This window comes from Photinus pyralis, unplaced genomic scaffold (genome assembly GCF_008802855.1).
Source record: "Photinus pyralis isolate 1611_PpyrPB1 unplaced genomic scaffold, Ppyr1.3 Ppyr1.4_LG4, whole genome shotgun sequence".
Lineage (NCBI taxonomy): Eukaryota > Metazoa > Arthropoda > Insecta > Coleoptera > Lampyridae > Photinus > Photinus pyralis.
Window position 1 is genome coordinate 21,165,689 of NW_022170511.1, and position 16,972 is coordinate 21,182,660.

The 16,972-nt window shown below is 34.3% G+C and overlaps 1 protein-coding gene across 1 annotated transcript in view; it reads right to left on the reverse strand.

Annotated features, from left to right (window-relative positions):
- LOC116169437 (sodium channel protein Nach-like) overlaps positions 1 to 16,972 on the reverse strand; it is an 85,556-nt gene that overhangs the window by 39,499 nt on the left and 29,085 nt on the right. The window lies entirely within an intron of this gene.

Consider the following 16,972-nt stretch of genomic DNA (forward strand, 5'->3'; position numbering starts at 1 on the left):
TTACGAACACCCAGCCCACTTAATTAGACATGTATGATGTATTCGAGTATAACGTCAATATGACTTCATTGTATTTCCTATTTTTAAATTATACTGCAGGTATAATAAAAAATACTATAAGATACACGTGTATAATTGGTCTTTAAAGCACTTGCAGCGTTAAAGGCACTCCGCTTTGCGTCGTGCCCTTAAACTCGTTGCGCGTGCTTTAATGACTTGATTATTCACTTGTATCTTAATATACTATTATTACTACCATATAATATAATTCGTAAGAGCGTAAATCTTGTAAGGTACACGCGTCGCAAACTGTATGAAACAATAGTGTACTTCGCAATGATAAAAAAAGTGGAATACCGTAATTTGGAATACTTTATAAGGGCGCACTATTGCCTGTGAACGTTCGGTAAACGTTTCCCTTCAAAATGATTTCCTTGCGAGGTTCAAATACTGTTTACACCATTTCCACAAGAAGTTTTCAAATTCTCTACAGGGCTATGTGAGTATAGAAGCCTATGGAATGGGGTTAGAAAGCTTCTAAAAGAACCCATAAACCTATGGAACACTTAAAAGACTTTGCCTACCGGATTTAGGCCTTTTTCACAGGTTTCCATGTCTTTTTCACAACATTTAGCACCTTCAGAAGAGTGTGGGGAGGTTATAAAAAAATTCCGGGAAGCTTCTGTAATTCAGAAGACCTTTTACGCACGTTCTAGATTTTTGAGAACCTTATAGAACAAGAAGAGCCTATAAAGACCTAAGAAATGTATAAAAATCATTTTCATTTAGGGTAAAAAAAGCGAAGGAACCAATGCAGTATCCCTTTTCAGTATCCGATATGTGTTTCCCCGGGAGTTTTAGGCACTTTTCAAAGTTTGCTTGAACATCTCCAGAGGTGGATGAGCCTAGAAAGACCTGGAATGTTCTTGAGAGTGCCCACGAGAAACGGAAACGCTTTTCAAACAGGCAATATAAGAAAAAAATACGTAAAAATCTACTTACTAGTAAAAATGTTGGCTTCCATTTCGGATTTGAATCATTTTAAGTTAAAATTGGGTTTGGTAACGTTCAGACTCGTATTCCAAAAAGCTTTTTACGAAAATGTCTTAAGAAATGCAAAGAGTTCAAGTTAAGAAAGTACTAAATCGTCCAAACGGATTACTAATGAAGAGTTAGTTCGTTGGGCCAAGCCAACTTTTCTAATGATAAACTTGCCCGTGTCTCACAGATCATAGAAAAATTTAATGACAGCAATACTTGGACATGAACTTCCTCGCAAAATTTCTGTAAAGTTTCGGGTAGATCAAAGAATGAGTTACAATTTACAAAGTTTTTCTATTTATGGTTATCATTGTATTTCAGCACTTTCATACTACGACAAAAAATGGTAAATTCATTGTAAAACACTTCAATTAAAACAGAATTTTTTAATTGTTTAACAACCTAACATCAACCCCAATTAGAGAAACGTGTTAATAATTTATTAATAGTGTAAGAAACTAAATACAGCACATACTTATAAATTTCCAACGGGCCATTATGACGTACAGGCCAGGTGGCAATCGCCACCCGCCCCCACCCCGGGCCACTCCGCCCCTGCTGAAAACAGTCAATGCTAATTTTGCCCAGTTAACCACAGTTTTGCCAGAAACGCTCGAACACGTCAATTTTGAGGGGGACACCTAAATTAAGTAATACTACTTACATAAGTTTAACCCTGAGAAGGGGGTGAATTGCACCCCAAAAATTTTAAATGGGGTCGAAAGGAATGTTCATTATGTTTTCATAACTGTTTTTCAAATTCGATCAGCAGTTCCAGAGAAAACTTGATTTAAATGTATTTGCAGAGAAGTTTTAAAATGTTTATTAAGTAGGCGTTGAAGTTGAAATAATTGAGAGCTTGTGTCAGAAAATAACATCTGACATAAGAGCAATAAGTGCACAAGCAATGAAGCGAATTTGTGATTAACTTGTTTAATTTTGTGGTTAATTCAAAAACAATGACGGTTTACACTATAGCGCAAAGGATGGAAATTGTTTCGATTTTTTTTAAATGGCGATTCTGCCTTCACCAATTCGCTTCCTTGCTTGTGCACTTATTGCACTTATGTCAGAGGTTTTTTTCTGACACAAGCTCTCAATTATTTCAACTTCAACGCCTACTTAATAAACATTTAAAACGGCTCTGCAAATCCATTTAAATCGAGTTTTCTCTGGAACTACTGATCGGATTTAAAAAATAAAAACAGTTCTGAAAACATAATGAACATTCCTTTCGACCTATCTAACATTTATTACCCCTTCCCATTTAAAATTGTTGGGGTGCAATTCACCCCCTTCCCAGAATTAAAGCTATGTAAGTAGTATTACTCAACTTAGGTGTCCCCCTCAAAACTGAAATTGACGTGTTCGAGCGTTTCTGGCAAAACTGTCGTTAAGTGGGCAAAATTGGCATTGACTGTTTTCAGTGGACGACCCTGTATACAAGTTACCTTATAAATAGTCATAATGAACCCATGAGATTGGAAATTTTCTTGCTTGAATGTTGAACAAACTAACTTTAAACCAGAAATACATGCAATACAAAGGGCTTTAAATTGATTACTTTAAGAAAACACAGATCCAATTTGCCTTGATAATTGTTCAACTTCAAACACCGAAAATAATGATGCCAAAATGAAGGAGTATGTCAAAATCCAGCTTGATCGGATTTTTTTAGAGGTTAAATCCTACAGTGACTGGACTATTACACTCGTCAACAAAATTCAAAAATTTTCTCTAAGTTTGGTAAAATTAAAGTTTTTCCGCTTACTTTGGATCATTGTTTGGACTGAGCGTCATTTTACTTAAATAAGCATTTGAGACTCAAGAAAAAATGATGCTTCACTTTAAAAACGCGCTACGATTTAAAAACCATCTAAGCTAAGGAACGACTTATTAAAAAAAAAAATTAGCTAATTTGATCGAAGTTTGTTTGTTTTGGCGTTTTTGATAAGGGCGCCTGAGTATCGCAAATCTTATGCGACCAGATAATTTGGGTTATTAAAAAACAAACTGTAATCTAAAATTTTTTATTTTTAATTATTGACCACCTGCGTGCGCGGTATTATGTCCAAAAGAGCATTGTAGACTTCCTTTCTTTCAGGGATTTTGTTTTAATTTTGTTTCATTGTCTTATGGAATAATTTCATTGCCAATCGATTAATTGTGTGTTTATTCGAACCGTTGTGCAACCCAGAAATAGGTAATGTGTAAACTGTTCAAACTTATAAAAAAATCCCAACTTTACCTATTTCTATAAAATTCGAACAAATAAATCCAAATTTGGATCTACCCTTACAAACGCAAAATGTTATATACAGATGTGAATGGTCAAATATAAGTCTAAAACTTGTTTGCTGTGGTGTTCTACTTACGAAAAAAACATAATTTGTCTAACGTGGCTACTTCCGGTCGTCCCAAACCCTTGAAAGGAATACCTAAGTGAGTAAAAGCCGGTATATATTGGAAATAATCGGATTTTGTGAGATGAGTTTGAATTTTTTAACAAGATAAATTGATTCATTTACCCCTAGTTATCTGTGCGCATAGCTACTTTTTACCACCCGCACGTTAGTAAGGGAGGCATTGAGTTTGGGTAAAAAATGACCCTCCCCCCCACTTTTTACGGAAACACACGGTTTGAAGCACCAGGAATCCGAATCAAACAAAATGCCGATGATGTCGACCTATCGTTCTGTCTGTCGGTCCGTATTTCCGGCTAAACAGCTGAACCGATGGGAACATATTTTTAGACATAAAATGAATAATTCAAAAGCTTTTGCGCAAGTGCGTCAAACTCATTTCCGGCTAAGCGGTTGATAGGGACCAAATTTGGTACTCATATTTTTAGACAGAATGTGTTAATGTTCTCACTTAATTTAAATCTGGAGGATTTTATTACGAATGAGCGCGGAATTGGTTTATTTCATCGGAATTTGTAATTTAAGCGGCTAGTTGTCCTTTGCCTTCGGTTTTAATTACTTAATTTTTCGTTTAAATTTTATCATTTATGCAAATTTGTTTATTTAAATTATAAAATGTAAATATTACGTTATTTAGAATTAAGGAACATTTGGTCGAATGCATTTAAGTGTGATCTGGTGGTTTTGCGATAAGAAATTTTAGCGGACATCATTTCATTATTGCACGTGTTCTTCAAGCGCTCATTGTAGAGTAAGGGATTGTTGTTTGAAAAACTGTAAACAATTTTAAGATTTTCTTTGTTTATTTGTGTCGACCGACTGTGCGTGGAGTGAATGTAATGGGATAATTCTTACGTCATTGTGTGTTTATCTTAATCCAATTTACGATCCAGATAGTTTCATATCCAGGTTTTTTAAATTATATATTTGTGCCCAAGATTTATCTTAGGCGTTAAACAAAATTTGTGTAATTGATTTATTTGGGATTGAGTGAAGTTGGTTGCCGAGTACCCTAAATTATTAATTTTGAGTCATAATTAACGCGCTCCTAGCGAGTTTATAATTTTGCGGTGTCTGTCCGTCATCCGTTAGCACATCTCGAAAACGAATGGACCGATTTCGATGAAATTTTGCAGGTGGATTCTTTACTAAATCTGTAAATCGGAGTTCGTGGATTGGCAATGGAGCCCAAAAAATAAAGAAGGCCCTTTTGACAACTCCGAAACCGAATTGCATGGCATGGGCATAGCTTTAGGCATATAATACGCAATGTCAAAAATTGAACCTAATCGATCCACATTCACAGTGCTTACCAGGTACAAAATTTGGTTTTGCATTTGCTAGAGTCATACTCAGGAGCTCGTTTGCTAAATTTGTATACACGTTTATTAAGATTTTGTTTTGTATTAAATGCCGGAGATGTATGAGAAGAGATAATAAGAGTTTCAATTTTTTAGATTTATTCGAGCTGGCTGGTCAGGTGTATATTACCAGTGGAGCCAGTCCTGCTTCGCAGGGAACATATCATATTCCGGATAAACAAAATGGACCAAAAGGTTCTCAGTCTGAAGTTTTAAATAATTAGTCTACCTTTACAATTCACATCTACCTCTCCTCTAGATGATTATTTTCAATACATTTCCAACACCTGTATTTTTAAGCTTCACATAGGGAATAAACAAGCAAAATGTGAAAAAGTGGAAAACTCTCTCAGACTTAATGCACCAAATAAATGTCTTACAGTGATACCTATACCAGGATCTTATTTGGTAAATTCTTTGCCTTTCTCGTCTTAGACGCATAACTAAACTCAAATTCAACTTTTTGTTGTTTCTATGTCTCCACGAGTAAGAAAAATGTTGAATGATGAAAACGTTTTTGAGATGAATCAAAACCAGTCATTACCACTAAATTAGTTAAGGTTTCAGAGGGACAACGAAAATGATTGACATTTACGTTGAGATCAGAATCACTTTCAGATTCAAACTCCAAGAATTTTACGCGTTTACCTTTTCTGGTAATTATATACGGCGTTGTGTTTACGTATCTACTCTCGTTTTATATAGGTACACAATGCTCGGGTCGAGTTCACTTTACCTAGCACTACTAATACTAAAACGCAATTTATGTTAACATTTACGGCCCTTAGGATAGACTGGTTACACGTCGAGATTTATGGTCCACTCGCCCGTACCAAATTTTACACCGAGCCAGACAATTTGCTGCTTGGATATGAATTTGAAGTGAGAAAGAAAGCTCGATTTGTATTGTGCTTTTATCTTCCAAACGCAATCCAATATTTCCTTTAGCTTTATTATAGAAAAGTTATGAAAATCATCTTAAAGGTACTCTGTATATTCACTTCTATGCAGAGCAAGCGTTAACGGAATACATAATGACCTGCTGAAAATTCCTGTATGAGGACAACTTTAATCAAGATTCGCCTTTATGACCCGGAACGCATGCATTATGATGGAAATTGGAGGTTTTCCGGTTTTTATTTTTTTTCCGATTGGTTCTTGAGGATATGCTGAGATCTCACGAGAAAACCAAGGCGATAATTGGGAATGTGTCAAAACTGCATAATGTTATCGATTTCTATACTGTATAGAGTATACACCGAGATTATCTTGGTGTTTTAATGGCAAAACTAAATGTTCTGATTTAGAATTCTGAACTATCTCGTTCATCAATCATTACACATTTACCTAACTGTACTACATCCCACCGCAATCGATCAAACAAAATAGTTGGAGATCTAGCAAATGAACAAGTCGGTTTTCAAAGAGGCGTTGCAAAGGCATTTAATTACAAGGGTACGAGTACCTACTAGGAAATATTGGGTCTGTTTATTTTCTATTATTGTTAGTAGCTATGGCAACTAACCACCGGCATTTGAGCACAGCACAGTTGTTTCACTTAACTTTTGGTTTGAATTTGTCTATTGATTTAATTGCGAAGCAATTCTATTAGGTACCTGCAAAGTTTACCTTTCGTACATACGCAAACAGATTACGGAATAAATTATTCCACAATTTAATTCTTATTTTGAGCTTTTCTTGTACTCGATGAATTTCTCTTATTGTAAAAACAACTAGTAAGTTACATTCTTATATTACGTACCGCCGCATTTTAAGGAACAAGTCAATTAGACAGTGTTCCATTCATTATGAACACGTCACCGTGTATTTAATCGTAGACACTCAGCGGAAAGCAAAAAGCACTTAGTAGCATTTAGTTTTCTAATGGGTAAAACCTTATTTGATTGGTGAACTCGTTTAAGAATTTCATAAGAGAACGGTACCTAATAGATAAGGAGTGATCAGGTCTCTTTAGACGAAAGATACATTCAAAAACTACAATGCCAAAATTAAACCTAATTCCAATTAATTAAAACTTACGTACCTTATTAAAATTAAATTTAAAATATATGACATAACCTTACAAAAAAAAACGTGCGAACAAAGAGAACTTCTATGAAAATAACTGTACCTAAACACCCGTCCACTCGCGTAAAGACGCTTAGATAATTAATTTAAACAATTGTAGCGTGATGACTTTGGAATTTACCTATTCCAATCAACATTTTTCGAAAAGACCGACCTGTCATTTCAAAGAAAAAATCAAAAGGGATATGAAGTGTATTCAGTCAAATCAATTTCACTATCAGTTCAGTTGAATGGATAGGAAAGAATGATTTTAAAAAAATTTCCTATACGTCCAAATAATAATTTCCACCTTGTTAGTAAAAAATCGCCATAACCTGTTACAAATAACTACCGAAACATTTTTTAATAATTTGTGAGTGGAGGTCGTTGATGTAATGGGTATCCAACCCATAATGTAGCACTGCCTGTATGGCTGCCTACATACGTATTCTTTTGCATTTAGTGCATGACGCTATGTAAACATACTTAGTGATGACGTCATAATAAAGTGAAACAAATCATTGTGGATTCCAATTATATCTATCATTCTTATTAATATGGGACGTGACACACGAAATAAAATGAAATTCAGAACATAATACAATATTGTTTCCATGGAATCGACGGGATTATCTGACCTTGCTATTTTGGACGTCAAAATTAAATGCCTACAGTAATCAGTAATGAGAAGAACAGTATCAACGATGAAAATAATGGAACCAATGGAATATCACAGAATCCACATTCAAAGACGTTAATTTGATTATAATTTAAGAGTTCTATACACTAAGTTTTCATTATTCCACATTCACCGGCCTTGATATCACTGTGCACATTATTTTGTACGCAAATTTCAAGGAAAAGCGCGATTCTCATAATTCAGGACGTAAAGACCAGACTAATGTAATTTATTGTGTCCTCTTGAAAGATCCAAATTTTGTTCTATTTGTTGAATATGTTCTTCAAAAATGAAATTGATTGATTTTATTTGTTTTTCAATCTTATAATGAAATATTAATTCAAAAAATTGTCATAGGGGGAGGTTTCTCGCCGGGACATATCTCCATAGTCAGTCAGCGGTCAACCCACCGTTGATTAGTCGCCTCTTACGACATGCAGTGTCTCTGCAGTAGGATTATTCTTTCCCGACCCTACACGGGATAAAAAGCAATAAAATCGGAGAAAAAAGTATTCTATAAATTCTATAAAACTTTTTACTTTGTAAGAAGTTGGCGCTTTAGGTTTAGAAAATTTAGCATGAGAACTCTTATATAGGTCGTAATTTGGGCTCGATTAAACACAAAATTAACCCTTTTCAGATGCAACAAAATTATTCGACATAAATCAATCAAATAAGCTGAAAGAAAAATAAACGCTCAGGGCCAGAATACACATAGGTACCACGCAAGTGATCGATTGAACAAATGAATTAAAGAAATCTTAGGTTTTATCAAATAGAACGCGCAAACAAACACAAAAACTACTTGCACTTAAATTTTGTTTGATTTATACGATACGGACTTTGATTGAATTACAGACGCAAAGTTTATTTATTTATTTATTTATTCAAAAAACTTTGCAGAACAACAGGCAATGCCCAATAACTGTTCTGCAGACCAATTTACAGTTAACAGAAAAGATAATAATAAAAATTAAAATAAAATAAAATTAAAATAAAAATAAAATAAAATTCACCTACGCTAACTTACTGATTTGTAATATTATGTTGACAATTTCTAGATGTTATTTAAAAGTTGTTTCAATTGTGATAAGGACACACCAAATAGTCGCAGCTCAGGAGTTAGATCGTTGCATAATCTCATCATGCGATTAACAGGAGAGTTACGGAAAGTATTAGTTCTGCATATGGGAACTTTAAATAGAATTGATTTTGGCCTAGTTCTATGATCTGAAGTATAAAAATTAATTAATGACAACAAATATGGAGACTCTATTTGCCCATTAACCAATTTATAAAGAAATATTATTGCCGAATTTCGTCGACGAATTTCTAAATCATAATAGTTGTATGAACTTAAAAGATCAACGTAGTGATGAAAGCGAGGATATACTGACGTGATTCTGTAGTGTAAGCAGCGAATAAATTTATTTTGTATTCGTTCTATAGCATGTTGGCATAAGTTGGCTCTTTGATGGTGGAAAAAGCTCCGTTTACACGGTAACTTAGACTACCATATAACAAGGCTTTCACTTAAGAGATAAACGCACGAACGACATAACACACAAATTTTTCTTTGAATACGTGATGCACCACTGAACTCGAAACAGACTATTCACATTTATCACGACGACCCTACTTCAGAGCAAACTACTGATTAAATGCATAAGAAAATTAGCACGTTTCTATTACAAAAGCTAAAGCTTTTAGGTTCCTTTGAAAGGAAGAGAAAGCGTCTTGTAAAAAACGTTCCAATGTAGTCTACTTTGCATATTTTGTTGTTATCCGGCGCATACAAAGGACGTAACACTTAGCCCGAAGCGACGCACTGTAAGTTATCTCTTTGATTACTTGTTTCTTGCAGTTTTATGTAGATAATGCACGCGAAACTTTATTCAAAAGCTCGGCGAGCTTACATTGAACTCTCAGGTTATCTGACACTTGACGCATTAATTTTTTGACGGTTTATCATTCATCTTTATACTCGGAAAAGTACGATACGCTGTCGAGCAGAGCTTTGAAATTGGTATTTTACATTTGCTTCCTTCACGTGTACCTAAGTTCACGTTTGGGTCGGGCAATTTTGTTTGGATTAAGTTTCACGTTTTATTATTTGTGACAGGAGGGGAAAGTTAATTGAAATTACGTCTTGAGATATACATTTTTTTTTGGTTTGAAGTACTACCTTCAACCAAAGCGAGATTGATTTATGAATGCAATTTTTCATAACTTGATTCGGTAAATTCTATCAAGTTGATGGTGGTATTTTCTGAGCAAAAATATGAGTTATCGACAACAAGATTTGGCTTATTATATTGAATTGTGAATTGTAAATGTACAGGACATTCTTGATATCAAAGTTCGTTTCCCTCAGGATAACTAAACTTAAAATATTCGTCTATAAAATTTACCCTTGAAACAGAAGCGAAAGTATGCCATTTTTCGACATGAAAGTTGAAAGATTCATAAAAACAAACAGTTCCTAAAGAATGATGATAAGGAGGGCTCATCGTGAACTCGTAAACTTTCATTTTCACTTCAAATTAGTATAAGTAGAATAACGTTTGAAGTTTTCCCGTAGTTGCAGAATTATTCCCAAGTTAATAACAGTACCTAATTTACTATACAGGGTGAGTTTCTACTTCATTTTCACTATAGGGATCGCATAAACCGTAAGAGATTCAAAATTTCTTAAATGGACAGAGTTATAAAAGCTTTATTTTAGTAGTATCAACAAACTGAGAAAAATCACCAAGGGTTTGTTAATAGTATATTAAGAAACAAGGGTATAATTAAGTCTTAAGGGCGTGATCTCCGCTACGCGTCGTGCCTTTAAACGTTGCAAGTGCTTTAAAGACCAATTATACAGGTGTTTCTTATAGTATTTTTTATTATACCTGCAATATACTCGTAATTTAAAAATCAGTGAAATAAAATGAAATCATATTGAGGTTATAGGTACTTGAATACCTTTCTAATTAAGTGGACCAATTTCAAGAAAATGTCACTTGACGTTCGTTTGTAAAATCATCGTCCTTGTAAATAAAATGTCTTCGGTTGAAGAAGATAATACACTGTCCATTCGGTGGCTTGTTGCAAAAACAGAAAGGGATGGTACCTGCAAAATTCAAATGCAAAAGGCTATTATAAAGAATATGAAAGGTAGCTGAATAAGAAGCATCTTCCAAAGTCTAAAACTTCAATCAATACTGCGATGAAAAAGTGGAACATACTTAACAGCATACCTACTCTAAACCATTTTGGCCATAACTTCGCTATTTGTAGCGCTGCAAGAAACATTGAAAGGGAAAATTAATTCAGTATACAATTCTGCACAACATTACCCATTTAAGGGAGTTTGTAGTTCTTAGGTTTACGTGGTCCCATACTGAAAATGAACACTCACTCTGTATATGGACCATATGCACTGAAAAAAACCAATAACAGTAATCATTATTTGGAAGAAAATATCCATCTGCACCGCTGCATAGGTAAAAATCAATACAAAAATTTGACCCTTCTCCCTGACTGTGGTATCTTTCCAAACCTTTAAAAACACTTTTCAGATACCGAACGGCGATTTTATTTACATTTTAGTATTATGTTTCGAAGGCAATTTTGTGGTTTTTTCGAAATTTCATTGAAATTGAAATTTAGAGAATTTAAAATTTCAAGGACCACAGAGTATCTACATTTAGCAGGTTGAAATGGTTTTCCAAATAAATAGTCATCTTGATGGAAATTCAAAGAATAAATTTGTTAACCGCTTTGTAAATGTTTTTTGCGTTGTTTAATTCCTATGGAGCATTGTTTCTTAATTCGTTTTCAAAAGCTCTCAGATGACTGGGATTTAGATCATATTTCGTTTTCCGTTGGGTTACAATTACTAGCTCAGCATTAGATCACTTTCTTGATCAAGAGGAGGTTAGTTGTCCCCCTTCTCTTTCGTGAACGTAACGATTCCAATTGGCGGAATTAAAAATCGCGAACACGTGACATTAAAGTAAAAATAATCGTGGGAATTAGTTTTGGGGAATATTTGTTAATTAATTCGCATCTTGACCACAGTAGTCAATAGTATCGCGTGATTCCTGGTAGAATGTGGACAAGATTCCCGTTAGGAAAGCCTTTGCTACCACCCTTAATAAAATTAGAACCAGATTCGATATTTGAACACCTATTACGACCAGTATTCCCTTTTGGAACGTAAAATATAACATGAGTTCCGGTAGTTATCGTTAAAAAAAAAGTTTGTAGGAAATAAATTCTACCCAACACGGCTTTATACACTCAGCAAAAATATGGATCTTTAACAACAAACGCCCTGCAAATTCAAATTTGTAATAACAAGCATCAATTAAATCAACAAAGGCTACTTATTTAATGGAACAATTACAAAGAAAAAAAATTGAAGAATTTATATAGATTGACAACGATTATACACACACACACACACACACACACACCCCTCACTTAAAACCAAAATCTTCTCTCTTTCACACCTATAAGCGATACCAAAGTCTTTTTACGAACCTCCATGCCCTTGCCACTTAGTTTCATTGCAACGTACGGTTTTTAATAGTGCAGTTTTAACGCGGCACACATTACTACATTAAATTGCTTTGTATTCGAATATGTAGTAGTTTGTATACACGCACAAAAGAATTACAAGGTTATGGTCATTTATATAATTTCACAAAACAATGCGTCCCTAAAAGTTAGCGTAGGTAGGTACTTCATCATGTTTACACGCATCCCTTCAAACGTTCTCTTTGTGGGCGAACCGCTAGTGATTCTATTGTGCGAAAATTTAAATTTCGTGGTTTCAAAGTGAAAACCACAAAATCTCGAGGACAACAATGTAAGCTCTATTTTCACAAATAAAGCTCATCCTCCTACTTCAAAAATACTGTTCAAACTCCTACCCCATCTGTTATAGTAATATAAGTAAAAAGGATCGTGGAAACTTTTTGCCACTTAAATTTCCATTAAACGTCGACAATCTTTGTCATTTGCTAACAAAACGCGTCACATAAGTTAGGTTCGCCTATCTAAACAACGATAAATGTTATAACTTAAAGATGTCAACGGAGGTAAGCTTTTCTGCTTTCCGAATCGAAATCCCCTTCGAATCAAATATCTACTGGTCCCTACAAAGAAAGCCGATAATATCCATCTAAGCAACGTTATAAATTATGTATGCAAGAGAAAAATAATGGCGCAGAAGGTTTTTGTTTTTTTGTACAACATTTTCGGTCTTTTTTATAATTCTGAAATTATAATAAGGAAGCTTTTATTATGCGGTAAAGTAAATATGATTTGTGCCTCGAATTTCCCGACAGACGACTTAAGTTTTCATTTTGTGCGATCTTTTTCTAATTACACCACTCTAATTAAAGCTTTTATAAAAGAAGGGGATTAATTTCTAATAATTATTCAACTCTATTTCTCTATAAAACATTCAGTTCGATGCAAATTATTTAATTAAAAGATAAACGGAAAGTTCCATTCTCATTTTGAAAAATGTGCAGTACTTTGCATACAATACATCAACGTAGCCTTTTATATGTATACATATCTACAATAACAGAAAGCTGCAAAGCTTGAGGCGATTTGTGTATTTGTCGCCCGTTTCAATCTTATTGTGCGAATATCTCTCCCCCATTCAATTTGTTTGAATATTTCATTTACTTTAATGGCATTTAGTTGGACTTTTTAGCGCCTACGTCTCTAGCCCGGCCATTTACATCCATATCAACTTTTTTGCGGTCTGTAGCAATGGGTAGCTTCGACGAGCCCGGATTTAAAATGGAGGGTGGCGCTTTACGAAAATTAAAATCGCTCAGCTCGAGCGTAATTAAATTGATTTTATAAAACGTGACAGCCGCAAGATGGGCGAATTAAAAAATCTCACGAGTTATTTGAATTGATTTAGAAGAAAGAGCGCAAATTACAGCGGATTGTGAAACACAGACGCTCAGTTAAACAAAATTGAGAGCTGGCGCTCCGTACCTTCACACATGCCTATAGGGATAAAATCAAAAGGGTTGTTTGTAATTCCCCCGTTCATGAAGTTAGCAAGACAAAAGACTAATGGGTTCAACAATCGTGGATTTCTAAGTTGTATTGTAGATGTGATTTCGGTCAAACACCAAAAATAATGAAGGGACACCCTGTATATTAGAATATTTCCATTTATTAAGTTTAAATCTGGGATTATTTACGTATAAGCATAAGGTTGGTATATTTTACTTAAATGTGTCATCTCAGTGTCTGTTTTTACTTTTAGAATTAGTGATCAAGCGAATTTACCTTAAGTGAAGTTCAACCATAATTATACAGAGTCGCTGATAAGTCTGGAAAAGATCGATTATCGAGGAAAATATACAAGGTATCGAACAACTTTATACAAAAGATTTGAGGTTCTTTAATGTCTACTAGGCACTATCAATAATTAATCATATTACGAATTTCTTTTGAAACCATTCTATGGTCCTGAAAAGAACCATTTGTGAAGTTTGTTATGATTGTTTGAAATCATTAATTATTGTTTTTTGTTCAATTATGTATTAATAAAATAATGAGCGTTTATTTTCAAAACTCGATAACCCGGAAACGATTAAATTTAGGGCTCATTACAAAATTGGATTGGATTGGACACTTCATATAATTATGATCGAACTTCACTTAAAGTAAGTTCGATTGATCACTAATAATTATATACCTATCAGTGTACAATCCCCAATATTGTAGTTGTTTAGAGATCAGGTACAGTTCGGCACAAGTAATCTGGCAACTCCTGTTGTATTATAAAGAAACCTTTATGAAAAGAGACGATTAATTAAATGAAAAAAAGAAACTTAAGGGTTTTCTTGCAGTAGCAGTAAGGGAATATGCGATCGCGTATCCCTGTGATTCCCTGTGAATCCTAAACATGGCGTAAGTTGCACTCTTCCTGTTGATTTTATTGGCGTATGACCTTAGCAAAATCAGTCGGCCGATTATACCTCGCAGTGCGTGTCGATTTTCAGTTTCTTTTTTTCGTGGGCCTTAACACAATTACACCTCGTTTAAACAAACAGCTGAAACGTAAAAGTTAGAACGCATGGAAATTTAATTGCCATCGTCACCGGGCGGAACATCGCAAACGAGCAGATATTTTAAAAAACGTGTAAACAATTTAAGATTTTTTTGTCGACCGCCTGCATGCGGGGTATTATGTCCAATCAAGCTTTATAATCTATTTTTTCTTTCAGGGTTTTTGATTCATGTGTTTCGGGATACGTTTTTGTCATTGTCAATCAATTAATTGTATGCTTATTCGAATCCATTGTGCGACTCGGATAGAGCTTTCGTATCAGATTTTTCTGTGTGTCCAAGAATTATCTCAGGTGTTAATGAACAGTTGTGTAGTTAATTCTTTGGAATTTGTCGAGGCTACTGAGTCTCCCAAATTATTAATTTAAAGTCAACATTGCGACTGTTCATTGTGACGTCTACGTAGAAAATAATTACAATTCTAAATTTAAAGGTTGTTTTGTTTTGAGCTAGTTGAACAGATGTTTTGTGGATGGCGTATAACTGCATGCCATTAGGCACACACAGCCTTTTTAAACTCTGTAAAACAACTCGAAAAGTTTCATTCAAACTTTCTATTTTTATATCACTATTAGCAAAATATTTTACCAAACATTATCGCTAGTGTATAAATCGGAAAGACTATTTTGTACAAAAGAAATCTAACTTGCGGGTCGCGAATTTTGGTTTGTCGCACGCAATTTTATTTTAAAGGAGAAGGTCTACGCCTCTTCAAGCGAATGGAGATAACTTCCTTTCTCTATCTCAAGTAGATTGGTCTTTCTAGATTTGAGTTGTATAAAATGTGTATGGGAATTGAAATGCGTCTCTTTTGGCATCTTTCACAATGACAACTTTTCTTCGAGCGTGTAGGCGCAATTAACAAAGTGGAATTCGAATGGATCCCATGTCATGATTACGTTAGCTACACTGAATTGAATCCAAGCATTACAAAAGCTACTTCAAATCCCATGTTTTTATAATGAAAGCACGATTTACAGGCTTGTTCATTTCTGAAAAGGAGGGCGTTACTCTCAGTGTGAATATTTTGTTACCTACAACAGATAGCAACTGTGGGAAACGAACAATACAAACATACAAAGTTTTTACTACTCCCACAACTGGATTAGGTACCTATGGTTTAATGGCATTATTCTCAGATAATGCTATCGAGAAAGGTAACAATGATATTGAGTTAGAGTTCGGAAATTTGGAGACTGAGTCAATACCGTCTGTAAGTAACAAAATGGAGGAATCGTCTGCATGATATTTAAAACAACTAGTTCTCTAGTAAAATCTTATTCTGGTGATTCAGATAACCTAAATGCATTTTTACGACAGAAAATTGAAATTTATTTGCACAATTTATCAACACCAGGTTAGAAGGAAAAGCTTTGGAAGCCATTCCTACAAATGCGGATACCTATAAGAAATTTCGAAATGCATTAAAGGCAAACATTAAATCAGATTTTTCTGAGGTGAGTAATAGAAGGTAGGCTTTTAGTATTAAGAACGGATAAGAAAAGTTTGTAAACATTCACTAAGGAGGCAGATGTATTAACCGAATGCTTAAAACGTTCATTAATGGAAGGAACCTCGGATTCAAAAGCTGAATTAATGGTGGTAAGGAAAATGGTTGAAACTTGTTGAAAGTTTGCTAGATCAGATCTAGTAAAATCAGTTCTTGCTAGTGGAAATTTCAACAACCACAAGGAAGTACTTGCAAAATTTGTAGTTGAAATTTGTGATGAGGTAGCGGATAGACAAATTTTAGCGTATAATAGAAATAGGTTCCAGGGCGGCACATCAAGAACTCATTCTAGAGGAAATTACTTTAGCTGTGGTACAACAGGAAATTATTTTAGGGGTAATACATCAACAAATCATTTTGGAGGAAATCAGTTTAAGGGAAATGACCGCACAAACTTTAACCGTGACAGCAACAGTAATAGAAGAAATTTTAACTTTAACGCAAATAGGACGAAACATTTTTACCAGAATAATAGTAAGGGTAGAGGGATCTCCCAAAATCCCTGGGAGACAATTAAACCATTACAGATCTGTTAATATTTTTCACATGAATTTATCTTATTCTGATTAGGTATGTCATTATTTACTCTTCGCAATCTCATTCGAATTTAAGTTTTGTAGTAGATACTCAGGTAGATATATCAGTTATTAAAAGTGGAACTATAACGGATAATAATTCAGTTGATAAGGAAGAGTACGTACCTAAATATAAAAGGAATAACAGAGAACACTATTATATCAATTGGGCCAATAATCTCACCACTTTCAGTTAATTCTCACTCTTTCGAACATAT